At 45.2% G+C, this 12,283-nt stretch overlaps 1 protein-coding gene across 6 annotated transcripts in view; it reads left to right on the forward strand.

Moving 5' to 3' along the window:
- ARVCF (ARVCF delta catenin family member) overlaps nucleotides 1-12,283 on the forward strand; it is a 428,382-nt gene that overhangs the window by 182,393 nt on the left and 233,706 nt on the right. For 2 of the 6 annotated variants that reach the window (XM_034791684.1, XM_034791683.1), the window contains exon 1: nucleotides 11,272-11,352. The exons of 1 other annotated variant lie outside the window; for it this stretch is intronic. The gene's annotated coding sequence lies outside the window, so the exon portion shown is untranslated. Of the gene's footprint in view, nucleotides 1-11,271; nucleotides 11,353-12,283 lie in introns of those variants that run through there. 3 more of the 6 variants (XM_034791687.1, XM_034791685.1, XM_034791686.1) reach the window with 2 other exon arrangements.

Genomic DNA, 12,283 nt, shown 5'->3' on the forward strand with positions numbered 1-12,283 from the left:
GCATGTGTGAACTGAGATTTTCAGAGGCTCGCAATTTGGCCAAATTTGAGCAGATGTTCACAGACAGAAAAAAAGATACATCCTTGACACCAGGGCAACCTCCTCCAAATTTGAAGTCCCTGTTCCAAAGTGTGGAGGCACCAGAGCTTCTCAACAAATGGCTGTAGGGGTTTTAGCATGGGCAAAACAACTTATTCCCCTCCAATCTCTATCTGAGAAATTCCTGGACTATGGTAGCTGAAATTATTCAAACAAATAAATTCAGGCTGAGGTGAGGATTGCCAGCTTTCTAACTGCTGAAAACGAGACGCCCCTGCCCCACCTCCGTATTCACCTGGCATAAGAGAAGTACCAAAATGCATGGTTCGTTCAACACAGTAAATCATCACCTGAAGGAGCATATTCTTCATGGCAGCATGACCAGCAATTACATTATTATGTACTATACAACGGCAAGTGGGGCTTAAGACATTTATAAAACATTATTTATAAAAAGAGTGAGGCTATTTCCCACAGTACTACAAATTCAGTTCTATATATTACTAGTGATGTTATCTATGAGGATAGCTGTTTTTAAATTGAGTTAAAAATCAGATGGATTAATAAAATGCAGTTGGGCATTGTCTGAAAAGTCAAACTTGCGTTAAATATTCCTGATCCAATTAGTGAGAGAAATGGATTGTGGGGTTTTTTTTTTTTTTTTGTTTTTTACATCCTCAATTGCATCTTCAAAGCATGTTCCACTCTCCTGCATCATGTGGGGATCTGGCCATGTTGGAGATAAGTGACAATTTTACCCTGTTCATTCTGGTGGAGTGGCAAGAATCTGTACATCTCTGGGGGCCCAGTGGAGGGGATATCTAAAGGCTATGAACCTTCATGGTTTGGGGCATGAGCAAACCTCTAACTGTCGACCCCACTTGGGAACCCCATAAGTGCACTGGGATTTTTTTATTTTGCACCTTCCTCTAATTAGGGCACAACAGGATGGAGGGGAGTGGGTGTCAGTCCTCAGAGCGAGGGCGGGGCTGGGAAATCAGGGCACAGCGTGGGGGCGGGCAGGGTGGACAGGATCTCTCCACCCCTGGTGGTGGTGGCAGCCCAGTTCCTACCTCTCCACCAGAGAGCCTGGACCGGGTCCGGGAGCCAGCCAGTTCTCTCCGTCAGCGGCTGAGCAACTCCTCCAGAGCTGCTGCTCTTCCCACCATCTTTGTGGAGAGACTGATTGCAGTAACTCTGGTAACCAGACACTGCCAGGTCCCCTTTTTGACTAGATTTTGTGGTTGAAAACTGGACACCTGGCAACCCTACCTGAGGCAGACACTTGGCATGGAAAACTTCAGTCCAAATGCATAAAGCATGGCAAAGCTAGAAGCTCTTGAAAAAGGGGTCTTAAAATGAAAGTGTCAGGCAGTTTTAACTACTGGAATCATTGCCTGCACTGCCTATAATAAAAATTGTTTTTGGCTAAGTGTCTGAGTGTAATATTTTGCAGCCTAAGCATTGGAGCATACCCATGTTTCACTCAAGTACCAGACACATCCTGCATTAGTGAAGGATGTGTAGAAGTTCAGGGTATTTTTTCAGGGCATTTATTTGAGCCTACGCTGATCTGTGGGATCGCTATGGCTCTTTGCCTTGCCGAATTGTACGAACAAGGCATAACGTTATTCTCTGAAGGCTAAATTCTGCTGTTGCTGCAACACTCATGTCAGTGCATCCGTATGTAGAACAGACCGTGGCCCTGTGCTTGGAAGATCAAGTGCTAAGTCTCTGCTTCCAGGAGCCACCAATGTCTTGTTCCCCAGAGCAGAGAAGTTAATTGGCAGGGTTCATGACACTGTTTCTGCTCCTCAGACCGGCAGCTAGACTCTGGACCAGGATGTTGTCATTGTCTGTAACAAAGACTACTTTGTTGGCAGTGTTAACAAGACATTTATATGCCAGAATCCATCATGTGAAATGATGGGTCTCTGAGACTGTGATTAAAATGTATCTGTTTTTCCTGCTTTTGAATGCTTGTGCATGAACAGGCTGATTATTTGAGTTGTCCAGTGAGCTGAGTACATTTGCTTCTTGCACATATTATTCATTAGTTCTCAAATATATATTTGCCTTGTGAAACAAAAAAGCTGCAGTGTTGTGCAGGGAGAACTGGATTGTACTTTACATTTACATGGCTAAACTGAGACGTGTGGTAAACAGATGCCTCTGTATTGACTGAAGGGGAGCTGCCCCCTGCTTTCCCCAACTCTGAATTTGGCCCATAAAATTACAGAAGACAAGTAAAGCACTGGTCTGTATGTGTCTACCCAAGCTGGAAATTACACCTCCAGCTCCAGTGTAGATGTGTCCTTAGAATGGGACAGACAGTTCCCGGAGAGAATAAGAGCTATTGGGTCTCATTCTGTTTTCACCCTAACTTTATGCTGGTGTAACTGACTTCTGTGGCATTTGCCTGGTTTAAAATAACATGAGGTCTCAATTTGTTCCTATTTCTCAATGAGAGAGAAGCTCCCGTAAGGGAGAGTACCGCTGCAGGAGTGGTTGGTAAGCAGTTAAAGTCGGCTTGATTTTGTAGCTTCAGGAATTCTAAGCATGAATATTGACTTTTGTTCTGTCAGAGGTATTATTTGTACCTGTTTTTTCAGACCCCCTGAAGAGGCGGTGAAGAAGCCACACATTCCATAGGAAGGTGGGGGAGAGATTTAAAAAACAAGATACACGTTCAGAGAAACAGAAAAAGGGATATATTTTTTCCTCTGTGCAAAAAGAGCCATTAGAAAAACATGTTCTGAACTCTGCAGGACAACAGTTTTTCTGGCAATACAAATTGGTTCATGGGGGAGAAACACCGTGGCAGATATTTATTTGATTCAGACTTGTAAAAAAAAAAAAAACTTTTCCGCTTTGATACATTTATTTGCACTACTCTCATAAGCATTAGTGGGAGTCGCCCTTATAAATCCACTGAGAACTGAGCACTAGAACTACAAAACATTTGTTGTTAGTCAAGAACGTATGTACACAGTTTTATTGGAACTAGCTTTTCTTCCACTGTAATCTACAGATCTCAAAGAGCCCTGCACTTCTACAACATAAAAAAAAGCAAATATCTCAATAGCTTCAAATCAAATTAGGTCTGTGTTTATCTACATGTAAAACACCTGACCACTCTGCCTCCCTTGAATGCAAATAATTTTACTGATAAACAAAGCTAGACTGTGTGCTTTGGATCTGAGATTAAGTAGCTTTGTGTTTCTATCTACATGATACTATTTATAGAATCAATTAACTCCTCATCGTTGGGATAAGTCGTTTGACACATCTGTTGCTGAGCTCAGACACACACTCCTCTGTAGGGTCACAGTTTGATTTCTTCCTTTCCCCTCAAAATAACCACTTTTTAACTAGTATCTATTAGCTTAAACACCTGCCTATTGACATTATTATTGCTCTATTTGTATTCTGTGAAGCTGGCCTAGGTAACTGAATGGCTTCCCTTATCCCTTCCACTTGACATATTTTTTTTCTTTGTCATTACAATCACATTTTCTATGAAAGGATGAGGCTGCAGGCTTTCCATAGCCTGCTGCAATGTTTTCGTTGCTGTACTTTGCTGCAGAAAGTGTCTCCTTTGCCTGTGACTGTTGAGATCACTCCCTACATGCCTATTCTCTGGATCTTGAATTTTTCAAAATGGTGATTAACTATAGATGTTTGGAGTCTTGCAATTCACTGCTTATAGTCAACCGGCCGTGATGACAGAAATGTTAGTATAGCATTTCTCCTCCGAATTGTGGTTCCTCTAATGCAACCAAGTCTTGAAGCCAAGACAAATGGGCGACACTAGTTTAAGTTTTTAATTGTTTATACAGCCTTATGATTTTTATCAGAATATTTATCTCTAAATATAACCACACCTTACTCAAGTTATAAAGAGCAGTTTGACCACAAGCACACAATATTAATGACTCCATGCTATCAATAGTCCTTAAAGTGCATGAGTCTTGATGGATAAAAGTGAAAGAAATGCAATGTGAACTAAAGGCTGTCTTACTTAAGAGTCTGATCCTGTTATCTTTTCTCATGTGAGTAGCACTTGCTCCAGGAGTAATTTTGATTTTGATAGGACATAGGACTGTTTGCATGAGTAAAGGTTTCAGAACAGGCCCCATTCTATCAGAGAGGACCATCTGTGTAGATGGCATATTTTAATTTAATATAACATTTTCCAGAATTAATATTCCCTGCATTGTTTTTGTTTTATATAGTTATTTTAAGGAGAATGTTCTGGTGAAACAGTAGAACGGTAGTTTGTTCAATTTGTCTCTGTTTGGTGCATATACCGTTTTGAGGCATGACAGAAGGTAACACATGTGGAGCCTTGCACTTCCACGCAAAAGACCAAAGTGCCATCTTCTGGCCCATCATTGGACCACAGAAGACTACAGGTACTGCTGACTCCCTTGACACTGATGGGCCCCTCTAGACCGACTCTGTCGGTACGGATTGCCACTACGGTACCACAGGAATTCCATTTCTCTTAGAAACAATGGAATCCCCACTACTCGATACCAGCATCGTGGTACTGACCACATCTTGGTCTCCTGAATTCCCCGTGGTACCGAGACACTCACCATTGGCCCCCTTATTTGCTCCACCTCTATCAAACGAAGAAGAGGGCAATGATGATAACATATCTTCTCTCCGTGCAAAGCTCCCCAGGGGAATGTCAAGGGACCAATCACCTAGAAACATGTGCAGAGCCACAATATTGACATGACAGGCAAGACCCACCCACTTTTATGGACACCCTTGAGTACCATCCCAGTGATCCTGTATTGGGACCCTGGGTAGCCTATAGATACTAGTTTTCACTGTAAGCGTGCCTCAGTGGGTCACAACTGAGGATGCCAAATTCAGGATGAACTGCTGAGAAATAGGGCAGATACACCCCAAGACTGGTGGCTAATCCCCCATAGGATATACCCCCACTCCCTATCAACTACGGTAGTAATGAGGAAAGCTTCGTGGCTTCACCTTTCAGGCCTCCCAAAAGAAGTCCAAATAACTGGGGAGGACCTTCTATTTCAAGGGTCCAAACTCTGTGCAGAGAAAACAGATGGTTCACTTCACACACTAAAAGACTCAAGTCACATTGCATTTCTCGAGGGTCTACACGTCTGCTCAGAAAAGAAAATACAGCAAATCTCAGGCATCACAAAGATTCCCAACCTGCCCAGTTCCCGCCACCCCAGAGACACTACGAACCCCAGCAGAAAAGACAACGGGTGCAAAAACGAAGGCCGACAGTACCCCAAACTTCAACTGCAGAGCCCTCAAAGTCAGAACATCAATTCTGATACATTGGTCGAGGCCCTGAGCTACAACTGTCACAATCAGTTGCTGCAAAACTCAAATTATCTACATCCTTTTAGACACCGCCTTGTTCTTTTTCGACAAAAGGGGAATGCGATAACATCAGACAAGTAGGTACTGGAAATCATCTCCAATGGTTATTCAATCCACTTTACCTCCCTCCATCCTCCCTGTCCCTCTTCAGGGACCCTTCTCACGAGTGCCTGTTACATCAGGAAATAAATCCTCTTCTAAATCATGGTGCAATAGAACCAGTTCCAACTCAGCACAGAAGGAAGGGTTTCTACTCCAAATACTTCCTGATACCAAAAAAAAACAAGACAAAACAAAAAAACAGAAGATGGAGACCCATTTTGGATTTGAGATCACTAAACAAATATGTAAAGGCACAAAGATTCAAGAGGTTTACATTAGCAGCAATAATTCCATTGCTGGACCAGGGAGACTGGTTCTCGGCCCTCAACCTACAAGATGCCTATTTTCATATGGCAATTCAACCATCCCACAGGAGGTTCCTGAGATCCACCCTGGGTCAAGACCATTTTCAGTACAGAGTGCTTCCATTTGGCCTATCAAGAGCACCCAGTGTGTTCTCAAAGGTCCTATCTATGGTAAATTAGGTCCCATCTTCGCAAATTAGGAATCATGATATATTCATTTCTAGATGATTGCCTACTCAAGACATGATCCTTTGATGACACCCTATCAGCCTCGCAAAAGACTACAACTGAACACTCAAAAATCGACTGTGACTCCAGTGCAACATGTGGAATTCATAGGAGCCTATCTAGATGCAGCGAAGGCCAAAGCCTTTTTCCCACTACACAGGTTCAGTACTCTAACCAAGTGGAGACATGTCCCTGCTGCTCCTAGGTGGAGGAATGGCCATGGGGGCTCCGTGTGCTGCCCCTACCCTGCCCCGAGTGCTGGCTCCGCAGCTCCTATTGGCAGGGGACTGCGGCCAATGGGAGCTGCGGGGGCAGTGCCTGCAGGCAGAGGCAGCGCACAGAGCCACCTGGCCGCACACAGAGCCGCTTGTCCGCACCTCTGCCTAGGAGCAGCAGCCTGCAGGGACATGTCACTGCTTGTGGGGAGCCACCTGAGGTGAGCGCCGCCTGGATCCGGCACACCGAAACCCCTCCCGCACCCCAACCCCCTGGCCCAAGCCCCCTGCCATACCCAAACTCCCTCCCAGAGCCTGTGCCCTGCACCCTCTCCTGCGCCCCAACCCCCAGCCCTGAGCCCCCTTCCGCACCCAAATTCCCTCCCTCTTAGTTAACTGGAATTTTTGACTTAGCGGCACCCCGCATTCCCTCAACATGCCGGATAACAAAGCTTTTACTTTATGTTGTTTTTGTATGTTTTCATGAAAGTTGAGATTTTGGAGAACAAGATCTCAACTTCAGAGAAGTGCTGGTATGATATACCAGCTGAGTCAGAGTCCTGCATAAAGTGTGTAAATATTAAGAAAAGATATAAATTGTTATGGTATTCCCAAGAGTATAAATAAGACATAGTCTACACTTTAAAATGGTATCAATCCCACTGTTTTGGTTAAGGCTGCATTTTTTATTTTATTTTTTTACTGAAATAGTTATGCTGGTACAGTTCTTAGTATGGATGTAGTTATAATGGTAGAATGGTGCCTTATGTTAGTATAGTTTAGTTAGTATATTCCTGTACAGGGGCGCCGGAGATTGGGGCTTGTTGAGTCCCACGCCTCTCGGCTTCAGCCCCGTGGGGGGCGCCGGAAATCAGGGCTTCAGACTCGCGCCTCCCAGCTTCAGCCCTGCGGGGGGCTCCAGGGATCAGGGCTTCAGCCCCACGCCTCTCAGCTTCAGCCCCACAGGGTCACCACGAATCGGGGCTTCAACCTCAGGTCCTGACTTCAGCCCTGCGGGGGAGCTGCAGCTTGGGCTCTGGATTTCAGCCGCGGGAACCTGGGGCCCTCTTGAAAGGGTTTGTGGACCCCCAGTTGAGAACCACTGCTGTATATAATATATTATCCAGTGCAGTTTTAAAAGTTGCTAGCCACAGACATTCTACTACTTTCCTTGGGAAATTATTCCACAATCCAATGGCGCTCATTGTTAGGATTTCACCCCCCCCCCCGCTGTTTTTCAGACTAAATTTTCTTTCATGCAATTTAATTCCAATGCATTTTAAGGTTTGTCTACACCTATATATATACACCTCTACCCCAATATAATGCTACTTGATATAACATGAATTCGGGTATAACACGGTAAAGCAGCGCTCCGGGGGGGTGGGGCTGCACGCTCCGGCTGATCAAACCACGTTCAATGTAACGCGGTTTTACCTATAACGCGCTAAGATTTTTTGGCTCCCGAGGACAGCGTTATATCGGGGTAGAGCTATATGTTTAATCATACTGGTATAGTTAAAGCAGTGGATCTTAAACTTTTGTACAGGTGACCCCTTTCACATAGCAAGCCTCTGAATGTGACCCCCCTTATAAATTAAAAATACTTTTTTGTATATTTGTATATTTAATACCATTATAAATGCTGGAGGCAAAGTGGGGTTTAGGGTGGAGGCTGACAGCTCGCAACCCCCCATATAATAACCTCATGACCCCCTGAGGGGTCCCGACCCCCAGTTTGAGAACCCCTGAGTTAAAGCAATACAGCCTCCCTAGTTCTACCAGTACAGAAGTGCTTATGCTGGTATAGCTTATTCTGGGGGCTGGAACTGGGAGGCGTGGAGCTTAATCCCAGATCCCCGAGCCCTGGTGCTCCCTATGGAGCAGAAGCCCTGAGCCCATGGGCAGAGTTGTGGACATGGAGGGCATTGTCACCCCCTCCCGCAAACTGCAGCACAAGATCACAGCAGTCCGGGGGTCAGCGCCACACTCCCCGCATCTCCTTCTCTCCCCGCCCCCTGGCCAGGTTGGAGGCGGGAAGCTGGAGCCGGGCAGTGAGTAGGGGGCAGCTACTGCTCTGGCTGGTGCCTTGAAGCAGGCAGCCGCAGCATTCCCTCGTCTCCTGCTGGTGCCCCGGGTTGAAGCTGCTCCTCAGCTCCCACCCTGCTTTGCTTACACAGCTGGTAAGAGTTGCCTGGGCGGGGGACCTGGCTTCATGGCTGGCAGAGCCCTTGGGGAACAGGGACCACAGGGAAACCCTCTCAGCACGCAGCCCCTGCACCCTGAGCTATGCTCTCCCTGCACCCTGAGCTACCCCCATGCCCGCACACAGCCCCTAGCTACATAGGCGCTGGAAGAAGAGGTGCGGGGGGCCGCTACTGGCCCTGCGCCTGCCCCTGCCTCAGCCCCCTTATCCCTGTCTGTCCCCCCCTCCTGGAGACACGGCCCTGTGCCTAGCTTCAGCTGGGGTGGGGGCATGAGGTAAAAAGTTTGGAGATAGTTTTGCTGGCTTTCAGCACCCCCACTATAAAATGCATTCCAGTGCCACTGCTTAGCTACCCCCCCTGTCTGCACACAACCCTTAGCTACCCCCCTGCCTGCACCCTAAGCTGTTTTCAAACTTTTTGAGCTAAGCCCCCCACCATTGAGTTATAATTTTTGGTTGCGCCCCCCTCAACCCAGACAGGTGGGTGGCCTGCTGAGGTGAGTCATGGGGTGGAGGTGGTCTCCCTCCCTGGACCCCGACATGCAGAGCTGGCTCGAGCCCCACTGGCCCTCCCCCCCCCAAAAATAGACGTCACACTATGCCTAAGCCCAAGGCCCCTGCCCCGAGGGCACCCCCCCAACTCTCTTGAGCCCTGGAATTTTTAATAGAATATTGGGGAGGGCCTCAGAAAGAAAAAGGTTGAGAACTGCTGATATACAAGACAATCCTGTATTGGCAGGGGGTGAACTAAGTGACGTACAGTAATTGTTCTTAATTTCTTTATTACAATTCATGAAAAAACTAAGATTACACAGTGCCTTTTTCATCCAGCGACCTCAAAGTGCTTTTGTCAATGTGAATTCCTGTCTTCTGAAGAAGGTGTCGGTAAGTGTTACTATTGTACTCAGACAAACTGGTGCACCGATAAGTAGGTTGAGTAATTTACCCAAGATTTCACAGCCTGTATGTAGGTGAAGTAGGAATAAAACCCAAGAATCCTGGTTCCCAGCCCCCTGTTTTATCCACTAGACAGACCGCCTCTGTGTAAGAATGTGAGTCCAAGCAGGTTTATGTGTTACACTAATTATGTTTATCTAGGCATTGCAGCTTTTCATGAGTTAGTATGTGATTTCTCTGCCTTTAATTTGGGAGGTTTATTAGGGAAAAATTAATTTTAAAACTCACTGGGAAACCAGTGATGTCTCACACGTGACTATTACATTGCCGCTGACTGAATTAATGAACCTTTGAACCTTCTGATTGTAGAAATCTTGAATGTCTTGTATTGAAACTTTATTTTTCCTGCTGGCAATAATGAAACTGGTGAGCTGCAAGCTTTGTTGACTTATCCATGCAATACAAACTGTAAAAAAAATCCTAAATTCCTTCCCAAGGAAGTGTCTGCTTAGTCTTCCTGTTAGCACTTCCACTGCCCTTGTTCCTTCCCCGGTTGAAGCCTTGTTTCACAGACTGCTTCTATCCCCAGTAACAAAAAAACCCTAACCCGCCTTTTTGTTTCTTTTGACACCAACACAGTATGTCAGCCTGTGCCTAAGAGAGAGCTATATTGAAATAGCTTTCTTTGTGAATTTCTCATTGCTATTCATGGGTGGGGATTGTCGCTTAAGGGTCAAATTAGAACTCAGTCAACCAGAGCGACGACAGTGAGTGGAGCCAGCCTCCAGCTAGATTCCCCCTCTAAGTTCTGAAAAGCTGTTTACTTGGAGTTCATCACATACATTATATATTGGTTTTGCAAAATGCTCTTTTCATATGCACAGGCTGAATTCTGCTTAGTTTGTTACTCATGGTCATTAACGTTGAGGGCTCGCCTTTTGCCCCATCTCCTTACATTCATCTTTGTCTGCATCTTAGGACATTTGTGCCCTTTCTGATGAGCTGTTGATCATTAGTGTTGAACTCCCATCATTTTAAGGAAAACTACTTATCTGAGTGTGATGGATTTTCTGTTATTTTCACTGGGATTATACTGTAGTAAACTTGTAACCCTTGACCCAAAGGAGTTTCAGCCCTGAGTCTTCCTACAGGTAGAATTTTATAAAGGGCAGATTAGAGATTCTTTGAGCTACATGTAGGTCATTAGCTCCAAAGATCTGCCTTCATTCAGGTTCGCTGTGGGACTGGACTTCAGGTGGTTACTTTTAACAGATTAAGGTAGTTTGTGGTTGTAGGCTGTAGTATAGTGTGTATCATAAAACTTGACCAACATTAATGGATGTTATGTTGGGTTTAAATTTCCAACATGGGTGCCTAAAGGGAAGCACCTAAATAAGTGGCCTGGTGTTTTTTGTTTTCCATTGTTGCTGAGCATCCCTATCCTCCTGGAACTCAATTTGGAGGCGGGATATTCACACCTCTGAAAATGGTGTAACTCAAGTGCCTAAATATGACTCTGAGCGCCTGACATTAGACCCCCGTGTTTTGAACACTTTGGACATCATGCCAACTGGTACAAGTTTCTGAATTCTGAGATCCAGAATTTTCAGCCCATGTAAGACACTAGCAATAATTTCTCCAGTAACAAGTAAGTATTTCCATTGACAACATGTTGGCCAATCTGGCTCTCAGGATTGGCTTCTATAAATGTGGTTTCTCTTTTTCTTCTGAGTTATGCAGAAAATGCTATCTATATATATTTAAATGGTGACATGCATACCACGTGGAAAGGAGGACATATGGAATGAGCATGTTTAAAAAGAGGCTCTTGGAGTACTGACACCTCAAGAACTAACTTTTCTTCCTCTTCCTTCTATTGTAGCTGATTCTGCTTGAGGCTGCTGTCCTGCTTTCTCTGCACTTTTCTAGTCTTAGTGGGTGATGTTACAGCATCTTTAACATTCAGACCCTAATACTCTACTAGGTGTGTATTGCTCGGTTTTCATTGCATGATTTATAATGTTGCATGGGAGATAGCATTCACTCTAAGGCTGCTTGTATACTCTGGCAACTTTTAGCGAATAGGTTGTGGATCAATAGACGTTTTCAATCCCAGTTTTCTGTTATGTTATTCTTTCTCCCCTTCAGGCGCACATAGCTACTATGCCCATACATACACATACATCTCACGTTCTGTTTTGCTTTCTCTTGTTTGCCCATATTCAGGATGCTTCTTATTACTTCCCACAGCAGTATTCCCTGTTAGTAGGGTTCGTTCCTGTTTGGAGGCAAACTAGGTTGTGAGAGCAGCAGCAAACCATCAGAGTAGGGTGACCAGACAGCAAGTGTGAAAAATCGGGATGGGGGTGGGGAGTAATAGCAGCCTATATAAGAAAAAGACCCAAAAATCAGGACTGTCCCTATAAAATCAGGACATTTGGTCACCCTACATCAGAGGGGCTGTGGTGCATAGTATGTTGTTACTCATAAGGTGAACAGGCTATGCAGGCTATGTGGGCACACAAGAAAATGGTCACATGCCATGGGATACTGAGGAGCTCTCTGAGAAGCACCTTTTCCTGAGAAGATTCTGGCACATCTCTGCCACCAACTGACAGACCCTGCTCTGTTTCTAACTGCAGCTCGCTCAAGTACCTGCTGTTCTTCATTTGTAGGAGGAATAACTGCGAATCCTATACCTGCATCAACTGGAGTGTTTAGGCTAGGATTTTCAAAGCAGTGTAAGGGAGTTAGGTGTCCTACTGAATTTCAATTAGAGTATGTCTCCATTGTAGCTGGAAGTAAGTCTTTTATGTGGGTAGACTGACTCATGCTGGCAGGGCTCAAGCTAGTGTGCTAAAAACAGTAGTGTGGACATGGCAGCTTGGACAGCAGCTCAGGCTACCAAGCCCGTC

This window comes from Trachemys scripta, chromosome 15, assembly GCF_013100865.1.
Source record: "Trachemys scripta elegans isolate TJP31775 chromosome 15, CAS_Tse_1.0, whole genome shotgun sequence".
NCBI lineage: Eukaryota > Metazoa > Chordata > Testudines > Emydidae > Trachemys > Trachemys scripta.